General features: G+C 36.7%; 1 long non-coding RNA gene across 3 annotated transcripts in view; it reads right to left on the bottom strand.

The window, feature by feature from the left end:
- The window catches only part of LOC127484242 (uncharacterized), a 59,300-nt gene that overhangs the window by 23,313 nt on the left and 20,641 nt on the right, over positions 1-15,346 (bottom strand). The window contains exon 3 of one of the 3 annotated variants that reach the window (XR_016221177.1): positions 14,133-14,199. The exons of the other annotated variants lie outside the window; for them this stretch is intronic. This is a non-coding gene — a long non-coding RNA (uncharacterized LOC127484242). Of the gene's footprint in view, positions 1-14,132; positions 14,200-15,346 lie in introns of those variants that run through there. 3 annotated transcript variants of the gene reach the window in all.

Genomic DNA, 15,346 nt, shown 5'->3' with positions numbered 1-15,346 from the left:
ACCTACAACATCCTTCCCCTCTCAGGGATTTTCATCCCTTAATTTTATTGGGAGGTTGAAGGAGGAAGGTCATATTCTGTGACTTCTCATGCTGTGTCAGGACATTATTCTGGCTTAGCCAAGGGACAAGAAACTCTTGCAAACTGATCTAGAGTTTCAAAAGGAGAAGCTACAGGTTTATTACCAGATGTTGGTAATGACTGGAGCCCTTGAATTACCATCGTTCTGATGTGGAATCGCTGTATTCCAGAGAAGACAAATTTAATATGTAGGTTGAACAGACGTGGGCTGAAAACTAGAAATAAAATTATGGTCACTAGGGGTTGTAAGGGATATAGAAATCAGGTGATACCTGGAAGGCATCATTTTCTGCTACCCAGGCGGATTTAGAGTTGATCCACCTGCACAAAGAGTGTAGACATTCAACTTTGCTATATTTTTTTTCAAGATATCATTTCACTGCACTTGAGTTGTCAATAATAGGTACAGCATATTTTGTGATTATAGCACATACTCCAATTTGTTACACTAGCAAATAGTGAAACACGAGCCTGTTGTCACGAACCATACCTGCTAGGGAGACAAAAGAGGGAAGTCTTTAACTAACAGCATTGCCTGCGGTTGGGATGTCATGTCATCTTCTGTGAAGTGATGATTCAATTATCTTATCAGCTTTTTATTGTGTCTTAGTCTCTTGATCATTAATTTTAATGAGCTATTCACAAATTCTGTGTTCCTTATTCAAATAAATATACTTGTTGCCAGTATTTTCTCCATATCTGTAGTTTTCTTTTTCTTCCCATTTATATGGTTGTTGGATAAAAATAAGTTCTATATTTTAATTAAGTACATATAATTAATATTTCATCCTGTGGTTAGTGCTTCATGTTTTATGTTTAGTTAATCTTTGTCTTCTTCAGATAAAAACATTCTTCTTTATTGAGTTGATATAATTTTTGGTATTCTTTTAAAAATTATGTTTGTTTATTTGAGAAGCAAAAAGAGAGAAAGACATATAGGCAGATGCACACAACAGTCATCCAGGGCTGGGCCAATGCGGGCACTGTGCGTTGGAGCCTGGCACTCAAGCCAGGACTCCCTTGAGGGTGGTGGGAACCCAACCACCTGAGCCATCCGTGGTGCCTCACATAGTCTGCAATAACTGGAAGCTGGAGTCAGGAGTTGGAGCCAGGTACTAAACACAGATACTCTGATACAGGATGTAGATGTCTTAGCTGGCATCTTAATGATTAGGCTAAGTGTCTCACATGAGGAGTTCTGTTTTTAACTTTAACTTCTGATGATTGGGGGCAGAGCCAAGATGGCGGAATAGTGAGGGTGCACACCGATAGTCCGGGAAAATTTAGTTTAATAAAAGCGGAGTTACAGTAGCCTCAGAAAAAGGATCAGGAAAAAAATTGCAGAGGAAACTCTTCCGGAGCTAGTGGCAGTGATTCAGAGGACCTACTGGGAGAGCAGGGTCGCCCACCGCGCGGAAGCCGAATGGCGGGAGCTGCAGAGTCTGAGCGCCAGTGCGGGAAGGGGAGTCGATGTGACACAGACACCAGCGGGGAGAGGAGGGACGCCCAGGGCTCCGAGTCCACACATCAGCACTGGAAGCGGAGGTGAGCTCAGTAACCGGAGACATTGGTGGGGAAACGGCAGACAGAATTTTAGAGGGAAGCAGGCTTTGAAGCGGGAAAGTTCAACAGACTACAGGAGAGAAGGGAAAAAAAAAAAAAAAAAAGGTGGGGGCATACTGGTACAGACAAGTTCCTCTCTCCGCCAACCTTGCAAAGGCAAGCAAGACACAAAGAGCTGGGATATACATAATAAAGGGGAGAGTTAAGGCTACAATTCAGTAGCCTAGGCAACCCAGTGGGAGTCCGCAGGAGAAACCAAGCCTGCACAGACTCTTTGGGTAGAAGCCAGAGATCGGAAGCTAAATACCATCCATTCTGCTCAGCCTTGCAATATTACTTACCTCCTGAATAAAAAATAAAATAAAATAAGATAAAATAAAATAAAATAAAATAAATGAATAAATAAATAAATAGAGATTTACCACGCATAACCTGAGGGTGTCACCTTTGCATACCTGTAACCCTGAAGAACCAAGCAGAGCTCTCAGGCCACACCCATCTCAAGCCTCCAAGGCTCCTCCAACAGCAGGCAGTCCACTTAACACAGACATAGTATATAAAAAAAAACACCTCACAGTGAGGGAAAAAGAATTAACCATGCCAAGCAATAAACACAGAAATTGAGGGAACAAGATCAACGATGACACTATGACGCCTCCAAATAAACAGAACACCCCAAGCCAAGATTATGAAGATGATGAGATAGAAGAAATGCAAGATACGGATTTCAAAAAATTTATAAGAACATTTAGAAGTTTTCAAAAGCAAATCCTTGAACTACAGAAATCCTTATTGCACAGGATTGAAAATCTCTCTCCTGAAAATGAAATTTTAAGGAAGAATCAAAATGAAACTCAGAAACTAGTAGAACAGGAAAGTGTGATAGTGAAGAGAAATCAAAATGAAATGAAGAGCTCAATAGATCAAGTGACAAACACATTTGAGAGCCTTAAAAACAGAATGGGTGAAGCAGAAGAGAGAATATTGGACTTAGAAGACAGAGAACAGGAAAGGATACAGTCAAACCAAAGAAAAGAAGAGGAAATTAGAAATCTAAAAAATATTGTGGGGAATCTACAGGATACTATTAAAAAAACCAACATTCGGGTTCTAGGAGTTCCTGAAGGCATGGAGAGAGAGAAAGGATTAGAAGGCCTTTTTAGTGAGATACTAGCAGAGAACTTTCCAGGTTTGGAGAAGGACAGAGACATCCTAGTACAGGAAGCTCATAGAACCCCCAGTAAACATGACCAAAAGAGATCCTCACCACGACACGTTGTGATTAAACTCACCACAGTGAAACATAAAGAAAAGATCCTAAAATGTGCAAGAGAGAAACGTCAGATTACTCTCAGAGGATCTCCAATCAGACTCACAGCAGACTTCTCATCAGAAACACTACAGGCTAGGAGGGAATGGCGAGACATAGCACAGGTGCTAAGAGAGAAAAATTGCCAGCCCAGAATATTATATCCTGCTAAGCTCTCATTTGTGAATGAAGGTGAAATAAAGACCTTTCATAGCAAACAGAAATTGAAAGACTTTGCCGCCACTCGTCCGGCCCTGCAAAAGATACTTAAAGATGTGCTACACTCAGAAACACAGAAACACGGCCATCAATATGAAAGAAGGGAAAGGAAGAACACCTACCAGTAAAAGAGCATGAGAAGCTCAAAGCATATATTAGAACTTATCTTTGGCAAATGGCAGGGCAAAGTCACTATGTATCAATAGTCACATTAAACGTGAATGGACTTAACTCTTCAGTTAAAAGACACTGATTGGCTGACTGGTTTAAGGAACAACACCCAACTATTTGTTGCCTACAAGAAACACATCTCTCTAACAAAGAGGCATGCAGACTGAAAGTGAAAGGTTGGAAAAAGATATTCCATGCCAACAAAAAACAAAAAAAGCAGGTGTAGCCATATTAATATCAGACAAAATAAACTTTAATACAAAAACTGTTAAGAGAGACAAAGAGGGGCACTATATAATGATTAAGGGATCAATTCAACAGGAAGATATAACTATTATAAATGTATATGCACCTAATTACAGGGCACTGGTCTATTTAAAAGATATGTTAAGGGACTTAAAGGGAGACTTAGATTCCAATACAATAGTACTGGGGGACTTCAATACTCCACTCTCAGAAAAGATAGATCATCCGGACAGAAGATCAACAAGGAAACAGCAGATTTAATCGACACTATTGCCCAAATGGATCTAACAGATATCTACAGAACTTTCAATCCTACATCTAAAGACTTTACATTCTTCTCAGCAGTGCATGGAACCTTCTCTAGGATTAATCACATACTAGGTCATAAAGCAAGTCTCAGCAAATTTAAAAGAATTAGAATCATACCATGCAGCTTCTCAGACCACAGCAGAATGAATGGAAATTAGCAACTCAGGATACCCCAGAAAGTATGCAAACACATGGAGACTGAACAACATGCTCCTGAATGAACACTGGGTCATTCAAGAAATCAAAAGAGAATTCAGAAACTTTCTGGAAGTAAATGAGGATAAACAACACAACATATCAAAACTTATGGGATACAGCAAAAGCAGTATTGAGAGGCAAGTTTATAGCAATAGGGGCCTATACCAAGAAATTGGAAAGACACCAAATAAATGAGCTTTCAGCGCATCTCAAGGACCTAGAAAAACTGCAGCAAAGCAGACCCAAATCTAGTAGGAGAAGAGAAATAATTAAAATCAGAGAAGAAATAAACAGGATTGAATCCAAAAAAACATTACAAAAAATAGGCCAAGTGAAGAGCTGTTTTTTTGAAAAAATAAACAAAATTGACACCCCATTGGCCCAAATAACTAAAAAAAGAAAAGACCCAAATCAATAAAATCAGAGATGAAAAAGGAAACGTAACAACAGACACCACAGAAATAAAAGAATCATCAGAAATTACTAAAAAGAGTTGTATGCCAGCAAACAAGAAAATCTATCAGAAATGGATAGATTCCTGGACACATGCAATCTACCTAAATTGAACCAGGAAGACATAGAAAACCTAAATAGACCCATAACTGAGACAGAAATTAAAACAGTAATAAAGGCCCTTCCAACAAAGAAAAGCCCAGGACCAGATGGATTCACTGCTGAATTCTACCAGACATTTAAAGAACTAATTCCATTTCTTCTCAAACTATTCAGAACAATCGAAAAAGAGGGAGTCCTCCCAAATTCTTTCTATGAAGCCAGCATCACCTTAATCCCTAAGCCAGAGAAATATGCAGCACTGAAAGAAAATTATAGACCAATATCCCTGATGAACATAGATGCAAAAATCCTCAATAAAATTCTCGCCAATAGAATACAACAACACATCAGGAAAATCATCCACCCAGACCAAGTCGGATTCATCCCTGGTATGCAGGGATGGTTCAACATTCGCAAATCAATGAATGTGATTCACCACATTAACAGACTGCAGAAGAAAAACCATATGATTATCTCAATAGATGCAGAGAAATCATTCGATAAAATTCAACACCCTTTCATGATGAAAACTCTAAGCAAACTGGGTATAGAAGGAACATTCCTCAATATAATCAAAGCAATTTATGAAAAACCCACGGCCAGCATCCTATTGAATGGGGAAAAGTTGGAAGCATTTCCACTGAGATCTGGTACCAGGCAGGGATGCCCACTCTCACCACTGCTATTTAACATAGTTCTGGAAGTTTTAGCCAGAGCCATCAGACAAGAAAAAGAAATTAAAGGAATACAAATTGAGAAGGAAGGAGTCAAAATATCCCTCTTTGCAGACGATATGATTCTTTACTTAGAAGATCCAAAGAACTCCATTAAGAGACTATTGGAACTCAGAGAGGAGTTTGGCAAAGTGGCAGGATATAAAATCAATGCAGAAAAATCAACAGCCTTTGTATACACAAGCAATGCCATGGCTGAGAAAGAACTGCTAAGATCAATCCCATTCACAAAAGCTACAAAAACAATCAAATACCTTGGAATAAACTTAACCAAGGACGTTAAAGATCTCTACGATGAGAATTACAAAACCTTAAAGAAAGAAATAGAAGAGGATACCAAAAAATGGAAAAATCTTCCATGCTCATGGATTGGAAGAATCAACATCATCAAAATGTCCATTCTCCCAAAATCAATTTATACATTCAATGCAATCCCAATCAAGATACCGAAGACATTCTTCGCAGATCTAGAAAAAATGATGCTGAAATTCATATGGAGGCACAAGAGACCTCGAATAGCTAAAGCAATCTTGTACAACAAAAACAAAGCCGGAGGCATCACAATACCAGATTTCAGGACATACTACAGGGCAGTTTTAATCGAAACAGCATGGTACTGGTACAGAAACGGATGGATAGACCAATGGAACAGAATAGAAACACCAGAAATCAACCCTAACATCTACAGCCAACTTATATTTGATCAAGGATCTAAAACCAATTCCTGGAGCAAGGACAGTCTATTCAATAAATGGTGCTGGGAAAACTGGATTTCCATGTGCAGAATCATGAAACAAGACCCCTACCTTACACCTTACACAAAAATCCACTCAACATGGATTAAAGACTTAAATCTACTAGCTGACACCATCAAATTATTAGAGAGCATTGGAAAAACCCTGCAAGATATAGGTACCGGCAATGACTTCTTAGAAAACACCCCAGAAGCACAGGCAGTCAAAGCCAAAATTAACATTTGGGATTGCATCAGATTGAGAAATTTCTGTACTGCAAAAGAAACAGTCAGGAGAGTGAAGAGACATCCGCCAGAATGGGAAAAAATATTTGCAAACTATGCAACTGATAAAGGGTTAATAACCAGAATCTACAAAAAGATCAAGAAACTCCACAACATCAAAACAAACAACCCACTTCAGAGATGGGCCAAGGACCTCAATAGATATTTTTCAAAAGAGGAAATCCAAATGGCCAACAGGCACATGAAAAAATGTTCAAGGTCACTAGCAATCAGGGAAATGCAAATCAAAAGCACAATGAGGTTTCACCTCACCCCGGTTAGAATGGCTCACATACAGAAATCTACCAACAACAGATGCTGGCAAGGATGTGGGGAAAAAGGGACACTAACCCACTGTTGGTGGGAATGCAAACTGGTCAAGCCACTGTGGAAGTCAGTCTGGAGATTCCTCAGAAAACTGAATATAACCCTTCCGTTCGACCCAGCCATCCCACTCCTTGGAATTTACCCAAAGGAATTTAAATTGACAAACAAAACAGCGGTCTGCACCCTAATGTTTATTGCAGCACAATTCACAATAGCCAAGACCTGGAACCAACCTAAATGCCCATCCACGGTAGACTGGATAAAGAAATTATGGATTATGTACTCTGTAGAATACTATACAGCAGTAAGAAACAACGAAATCCAGTCATTTGCAACAACATGGAGGAATCTGGAACACATCATGCTGAGTGAAATAAGCCAGTCCCAAAGGGACAAATACCATATGTTCTCCCTGATCGGTGACACCTGACTGAACACCAAAAAGGAAACCTCCTGACGTGAAACGGACACTATGAGAAGCGGTGACTTGATCAGCATAGCCCTCACTGTTAATGAACAACTTAATTCATTATCTCTCTTAGTAGTTTTTTTGTCTGTTCTATTTAATATGACTGGTTTAATTCTGTAATTAATACACAGTTATTCTTAAGTGTTGAAATTTAACTGAAATTTGATCCCTGTTAAACATAAGAGTGGGAATAAGAGAGGGAAGAGATGTACAATTTGGGACATGCTCAAGCTGACTTGCCCCAAATGGTAGAGTTAGAAACATACCAGGGGACTCCAATTCAATCCCATCAAGGTGGCATGTACCAATGCCATCTCACTAGTCCAAGTGATCAATTTCAGTTCACAATTGATCATAATGAAAGGACTAAGAGTCAAAGGGAGCACATAAACAAGTCTAGTACCTGCTAATACTAACCGATAGAATAAATAAAGGGGAGAGTGATCCAACATGGGAAGTGAGATACTCAGCAGACTCATAGAATGGCAGATGTCCTACACAGCACTGTGGCCTCAGAATCAGCCCTAAAGGCATTCCGATCTGGCTGAAAAGCCCATGAGAGTATTTCAGGCATGGAAAGCCAAGACACTCTGGCAAAAAAAAAAAAAAAAAAAAAAAAAAACAACAACCTAAATGAAAGATCTCTGTGAGTGAGATCCCAGTGGAAAGAACAGGTATCCAAAGAAGGAGGTACCTTTCTCTGAAGGGAGGAGAGAACCTCCACTTTGACTATGACCTTGTCTAAACAAGATAAGAGTCGGAGAACTTAAGGGGCTTCCATAGCCTTGGAAACTCATGACTGGAGCATAGGGAGATTACTGATGCCATAAACAGGAGTGTCAATTTGTAAAGTCAACAACAGGAGTCACTGTGCACTTACTCCTCATGTAGGATCTCTGTCCTTAATGTGCTGTACATTGAGACTTAATGCTATAACAAGTACTCAAACAGTATATTTCACTGTGTGTTTCTATGGGGGTGCAAACTGTTGAAATCTTTACTTAATGTATACTAAACTGATCTTCTGTAAAAAAAAAATAAGAAGAAATGATCAATTCCCAACTTGACTCTCACTGGGACTAAGCATGACAATAGGTCTGATCTGATTTCATCATCATTTAAAAAATCATCTATTATTTTTCACTTTATGTTTCTGTGTGGGAGCAAACTGTTGAAATCTTTACTTAATGTATGCTAAACTGATCTTCTGTATATAAAGAGAATCGAAAATGAATCTTGATGTGATTGGAAAGGGAGAGGGAGTGGGAAAGGGGAGGGTTGCGGGTGGGAGGCACATTATGGGGGGGAAGCCATTGTAATCCATAAGCCGTACTTTGGAAATTTATATTCATTAAATAAAAGTTAAAAAAATAGAACATGATTAAAAAGCAAAACAAAACAAAACAAAACTTTAACTTCTGATTCATTACATTTAATTTTTTCATGTACATTGAAAACTGGGTCAAGGTTATAACTATATCTCTATCTATAGATGGATATATAAGCACATAAATATATAGATAGATGTATCAACACAGAAAATTGACTCAGTACTATTTAACTAAAAATTTCCCTTTACTTTCCAAATGTCCTTTTTGATTAACAAAATGATTTTAATATAGCCCAGTGTATTAACACCTTCTGTTTATAGCTCATTTTGAAAAGTAATGGCAAACTTAATGTCACAAAGATATTATCCTATGATGTTTTAAAGTAAATTTATTTTTGATTATATTCTATTTAGTTTTTATTTTAATTAGTTTTGAACAGATTTAATGTGATTTGTAGATACAAGTCTATGAATGTAATTATATTCCTTTCTTCCCTCCTCTTTTCTCCCTTCTACATGCCTTCATTCTCTCTGTTTTCTTTTCTTTTAGTTTTTGAGACAACCTATTTTAAATATGCATTACAGTAAGAAGGCTTAATACTTCATGAATAAGAAGTGCAAAGCAAAGTAAAGCAAAAAAGTAAAATGGAGCCTAGTGGTGATATAGACAATGGTTATTAACAATATACTTGAATGTAAAAGTGACCATTTCACCCATATATAGTAAATTTTAATTCATTTAAGAACTCTGTTGAAGTTCTTTGCCCTTTTCTCAACTGGATTCTGTTCGTTGTTATTGTTGCATTTTTAAAGGTGTTGATATATACAGGACATCAATCCTTTGTCAGGTAGATTGCAAACATTTTTTTCCCCATTCTGTTTGCTGTCTCTTCACTCTACTGTTTCCTTTGCTGTGCAAAAGCTTCTGAGTTTGAAATTGTCTCATTTATTTAGTTTTGCTTTTGTTGTCTGTGATTTGGGGTTCTTGTCCATGAAGTGGTCTCCTACACCAATGTCTTGGAGTGTTTCCTTTGCATTTCTTAACAGCATCTTCTTTGTGCCATATCTTAAATTTCGGTAATTGTTCCATCTTGAGTTGATTTTTGTATATAATGATGAGTCTAATATCATTCTTCTATATATACATATCCAGTTTTTCCTGCACCATTTGTTGAAGATATTACCTTTACTCCATTGTATGATCTGAGCATTTTTGTCAAAAATCAGTTGGCTGTAATGTATGTGGATTAGTTTCTGGGCTCTCTGCTCTGTTCCACTGATTTATTTATCAGTTTTTATGCCAGTACCATGCTGTTTTAATTACTATAGCTTTGTAGTATGATTTGAAGTCAGGTATTATGATGTCTCCAGCTTGATTTTTCTTGTTCAAGATCACTTTGTCTGTTCTGGGTCTACTGTGATTCCATATGCATTTTAGAATTGCTTTTACTAATTCTGTAAAGAAAGTCATTGGTATCTTGATAGGTATTGCATTGAGTCTGCAGACTGCTTTAGGTAGTACAGAAATTTTAATGATATTGATTCTTCCTATCCATGAGCAAGAACATCTTTCCATATTTTGTGTCCTTGGTGATTTCTTTCATCATCGTTTGATAATTTTCATTGTAGACATCTTTCACTTCTTTGGTTAAATTTATTCCTAAATATTTTGATTTTTGTGTGGCTATTATGAATGGGATTTCTTTTTTTATTTCTGTAAGTTCATCATTAGCATACAAAAAAGATACTATTGTTTTTATGTTTATTTTTTAACCTGCAACTTTACTGAATTGGTTTATCAATTCAGATTTTGGTGGAGAGTTTACGTTTTTCCATGTACAACATTATATCATCTGCAAACACGGATAATATGACTTCCGCTTTATTTAGTGGAGGCTTAAGCCTAAGATTATAAAATAAAATGAAAGTATATCATTTTCAACATTAAAAGAAAGAATCAGAAAGGAGAAAAGAGAGTAGGTGGGAGTGTGGGCAGGAGAGATGGTAGGGTGGGAAGTATCACTATGCTCCTAACCCTGTATGTATGAAACATATGACATTTGTTCACCTTATAGATGTTAAAAAATTGAAAATTAAAAAATCAAAAAAGAAATAAAGGAAGTCATACATTTGCTAAGACAAACATCTTGTTGCTGAACCAAGATGATAAAAGGTTTCATTACAAGGTGCTTAATAAGATTCAAAATTTCCATCTTATTTTCCTGTGATTTGCTGTTCTTTTATTATGCAGGTGATAGACCAAGTAATTGGGCCTCTGCCATCCTTGTTCGAGACCAGGATGGAGTTCCTGGTTCCTGGTTTTAGCCTGGCCCACTCCTCCTTATTGGGAATATTTGGGGAGTGAGGCAGTAGTTGGAAGAATATTATCTCCATCTCACCTCTTTCTGTCACTCTGCCTTTCAAATAAATAAATAAATAATCCTTTTAAAAAAATGAAAAAAAGAGATCCTACACCTCTAAAAAGTAAGCATCCCTACCTGCATGTTAGAGGCAAGCTAATCAAGCAATGTTTTTAGGAAGCAATATTTGATACTTAGATCTAAATAAGAAATAGTCTACAAAAGTTGCATAAATAGCGTAAGTCAAGTCCAGGACAGGAGCAATAAATGCCCTAACCTATATTTTTTTTCTAATTTGAATATGGGAGAATTATAAAGTAGAAAGCTAGAAAGAGACAGAGAAAGTAAGAAGGGTGAGAAGGAGTTTCTAAAGGTTATACCCTTTCCACCATTTGAGGATGATTGATTTTGAGGTTGATCTACAGGTTCATCCATGGCATTTAGCCTTCTAAAGTCAATTCTGTTCAGCACGACACATTAAAATTCAATACAAATTGAGTAAATGCATGGTTTTATATGTAAATGGTTAATTGGTTGTCATGTAGCATTTTTTACATCACTCATTCCATATTTAGAATTTGTATTCTTCATATAAGCCAGTGCATGTTCAGTTATGACTCTCAGCCACGACTTCACTCACAGAGAAAGAGACAGAAAACAACCATTCATAGGGCTCTGGGACTTGTCTCTATTCTGGTAGGAAGTTCTATCTGAGCAATTAGTTGCTCAGTGAGTCACAGCTTCTCGAAGTGACCAGGTCATATTTGATGGAGGAATAGACTTAAAGGGTAATACATTGTGTAATCAGAACCCCACAAAAGGAGTGCTTTAGCATTAACTGTGTCAGGAGGAGACTTGAGTGGATGCAAAATGATTCACAATGAGAATTAAGATGACAATCCATCCAAAGGAAGGCATTATCTGTTTTCTCCACATTCTGGTCAGCCCACTGGTGGTTACATGATCCCAGCAGGGAAGCACAAAAAACTGATTTGTGAATTATTCAAATGATCATAGTTTAATTCCAAAAGCAGAAAATTAGCTTGACTAAGTGGTTGTCAGTTGGAAAGGATAGAATCATATAATACTAGGTTTTCATATTTATTAGCCAGTTGTAAGCAGTAATTCTAGCAAAATCCAACTCAGAAAAATAATTTAAACATTTAAACCCATCATTAATATATACTTCATTCTCTTAAATTGTATTATTGTATAATTATCATGGATATTATGGGAAATCAAAAGCTCAAGGTAAGCATGAAGAATAAAATAAAAAGTATTCATAAACCAGCTGTCAAAAAATAAGCTCTATAAAGTTTGATACCCAAAATTATATATATTTTATTTCTACAGTTTTTTCTTTCCAAATGGAGTTATACAAAACTGCAATTTTTAAAAACTATGAACATATTTAAACTTCAGCAAATAGATTTATATAACGCCATTTAAATAGCTTTATCATATTCCATTGTACCTATTAATAGAAACTTATTTTGAAATTTTCCCAATATTATGAACAATTCTGTGATAAACATTCTTATATCTCCACACAAATCTCCAATTTTATCCTTAGAAGAAATTCAAAGGACATAATTATTCATTCAAAAGGTATAGAGCATACTTTTTCCTTAAGATTTCAGCTAATTAATACTTTTCATCTTCATCCTTTGTCCCATACTGACTGTGCCTTCCACTTATGTCATGAGTTCATATGAAGTAACTAAAAGCTGATAAATTTAGGCTAACCTCTTGAAATTTTCTTATCAGATTATTAATAACCTTGGTTAATTTACTTCCGATATTCATCTTCCCTCTCTTCCAAGTTGATGAAATCATCCCTATTTTAATTGCTGCTGAAATAACCAGTGCTTGTGATAGTATTTGCATAGAAAGAGCTTTTGAAAAGAACCTGAAAAAGTCTTACTCATCGCTGGACAACAAATGACTTGTGACTCACATTTGTAAGACTATCACATGAATCTGAAGTTTCTATTTGACATATTAACACAATGCTCACGCAGGACCAATGCATACCTGAATTTCTGGCAGAAAAAGACTGTAAAATTTTCAGTACAGACACATGAATGCATGTATCAGCCATAGAAAAAAATATAACTCTATGGAAAGTGATATTTCAAATAATATAAACCAAAATTTACAGGGTTATAACCAACCACTGTTTAATAATCAAAAGATACATGGAACAATCTAGTTACTTTGCAGCCATGTATGGAAGGATCCTTACTACTAGTTGAACAATGAACATAATAGTTAAGAGGTTAATCAATAGACTCCAAATTAAAATCCATCTCTATGACTTGAAATTGCTTTGTGATTTTCATCCTTATTTTTAAATTTTCGTATTTATAAACTAGATCTTAAAGACTAAGAGGTTTGTGCAGTTCATAAGGTAATGACAGAATGAGTTGAGCTTGAGAAGTGCTTAGCATCGTACAAGATACCATACTTTGTGGTACTTGATGAATGAGAGCTGTTACCAATATTATGATTGCTATTTGATTATTACCATGACATCAGCTGCCTCTGTTTTAGCTAAAAATTTTCCAATTATCTACGTCTAGCATTCCATTTTTGTTCCTTCTCACGTACACATTGGAGAATGCTTTTGCAGCCTCATTTTCATGTCTGAGTAGCGATCAGCTTTTACCAAAGTCAACCTCATTGGCGCCCCCAGCATCCGCTCCTGAGCTATTACACTTCTCTGGGACTTGGGAGCTTTGCTTGTTAAAGGCTAAATTACAGCCACCAGAAAGTGATGGTTCAGTCTGTACCCTTTTACCACCATAAAATGCACTCAATAAAAACAAAAGGAGCCATAGAGGAGCAGAGTTTGGGGATCATAAAGAATATATATGTTTCAGGCAGTTTGTGTTTATCCAAGTGGCAGCATTAAGTGAGGTAATGCTAAGAAAGTAGATAGCTTCAGTTAATGAGACAGATTATTTAGGAAAACAAAACTGTCACTATTGCTTGCCATGTAAAGCAGTGGATTTGTTACTTTTGAATACTGGCTGCATTAGCAAAAACATCATTTATTCATATTGAGACATCCCCCAGAGCTGCACTTTGGTTAATAAAGATAAAATCCCTATGGTGGTTGTCAAATGTTATCGTCCCATCCTGGGAACCCTTCCAACAGCAACCTAGGCACTTATTCGCTGAGAAATTTGTTTATGTGAGATGATCATTTTGTGTTTCAGAACTAGAATGGATTCTCTTAACTGACCTCTGAGGATACCTCCTGTGAAGACCTGAGATTTGCACCTGTGTGGTTTGCTGAAGCATGGAATCTAAAGGAAAGAAAAGAAAAACCTTAGTCTTAGACCCAGAGGGCAGTTACATATTTCCTTTGAGAAATTATCCAGGGTCTAATCTTCCTCTTTTCTCTTTGTAGTCAACTTCACTAGAAAATCTCCCTGATGTTTTAACCTGCCCCTTCCCAGCAAACCACATTTTAGCTACAGTCCCATCACTCTAAGCAAAACATTTTTGTTAAAACCATGGGTTCCATGTCAACAGTCCAATGAATAGTTAATTGCTCTGCTTATGTGCCATATTATAATTATTTGACACTATTGGAAGTCCTGGCTTCATTAAAAACCATAGTTCCACAAGTCATGCTGTTATGTTTACTTACTGTATATCTCTTGCCAAGTTCATTCTTCTCAAACCAGCCATTAAATACTTGAGGATAAGGATCAGTAGGAACTCAATCCTTAACCTCCTTCTACTCTCTCATCTCAGAAGAATTCATTACACCTATCACATTGCATGCCACCTATTTGCAGATCACTTACAAACTGCCCTGTGTCTCCAACTTGGTCCTCTTCTCAAAGCTCTAGACTCACTTGACTAGTTGGGCTTGTGACATTTACCAAAATATATTTCAAGGTCTTCACAAATTTACTAATTGTCCAGTCCAAGTACTGGAGTTTCCTCCTGAATGTGGAAACTCTAAAAGCGTTATATTTCTTTTTCCACAAGTCTGACACTTAACTGATACTTTGAAAATAGTCCCTCTTTATTTTATATCCAATATGTCAACATAGATGATCAATTCATTTCTTAAATATCATTTGTATCTACACACCCCTTTTCATTTTCATCCCCTAACACAGGATTTGGCATATAAGAAACTCAACATTAAATTTTGTATTACAGAATACCTATCACCCATGATCCAGTAAAAGCTTGGCCTGAGGCAAGAACTTCTGACCTGGTCTCCTCAATCCAGATTCACCCCACTAAAAATAGCTTTCTATTTTACCACTAAACTCAATGCCTTACACAAAATAAGATTATGTCTCTGCTAATTTTTATTCTGATGATCTTAATTGTCTTTATTTTTTATTCTAGAATTGGGCAACAGTTTATTCTATAAAAGGGTGTTCCAATGATATCATTCCCCTTTTCCAGGTAGAATAACTTAAAAAATTT

Source organism: Oryctolagus cuniculus, chromosome 15, assembly GCF_051225735.1.
Source record: "Oryctolagus cuniculus isolate XC-2025 breed Fujian yellow rabbit chromosome 15, ASM5122573v1, whole genome shotgun sequence".
NCBI lineage: Eukaryota > Metazoa > Chordata > Mammalia > Lagomorpha > Leporidae > Oryctolagus > Oryctolagus cuniculus.
This window is presented reverse-complemented; position numbering and strand designations above follow the sequence as displayed.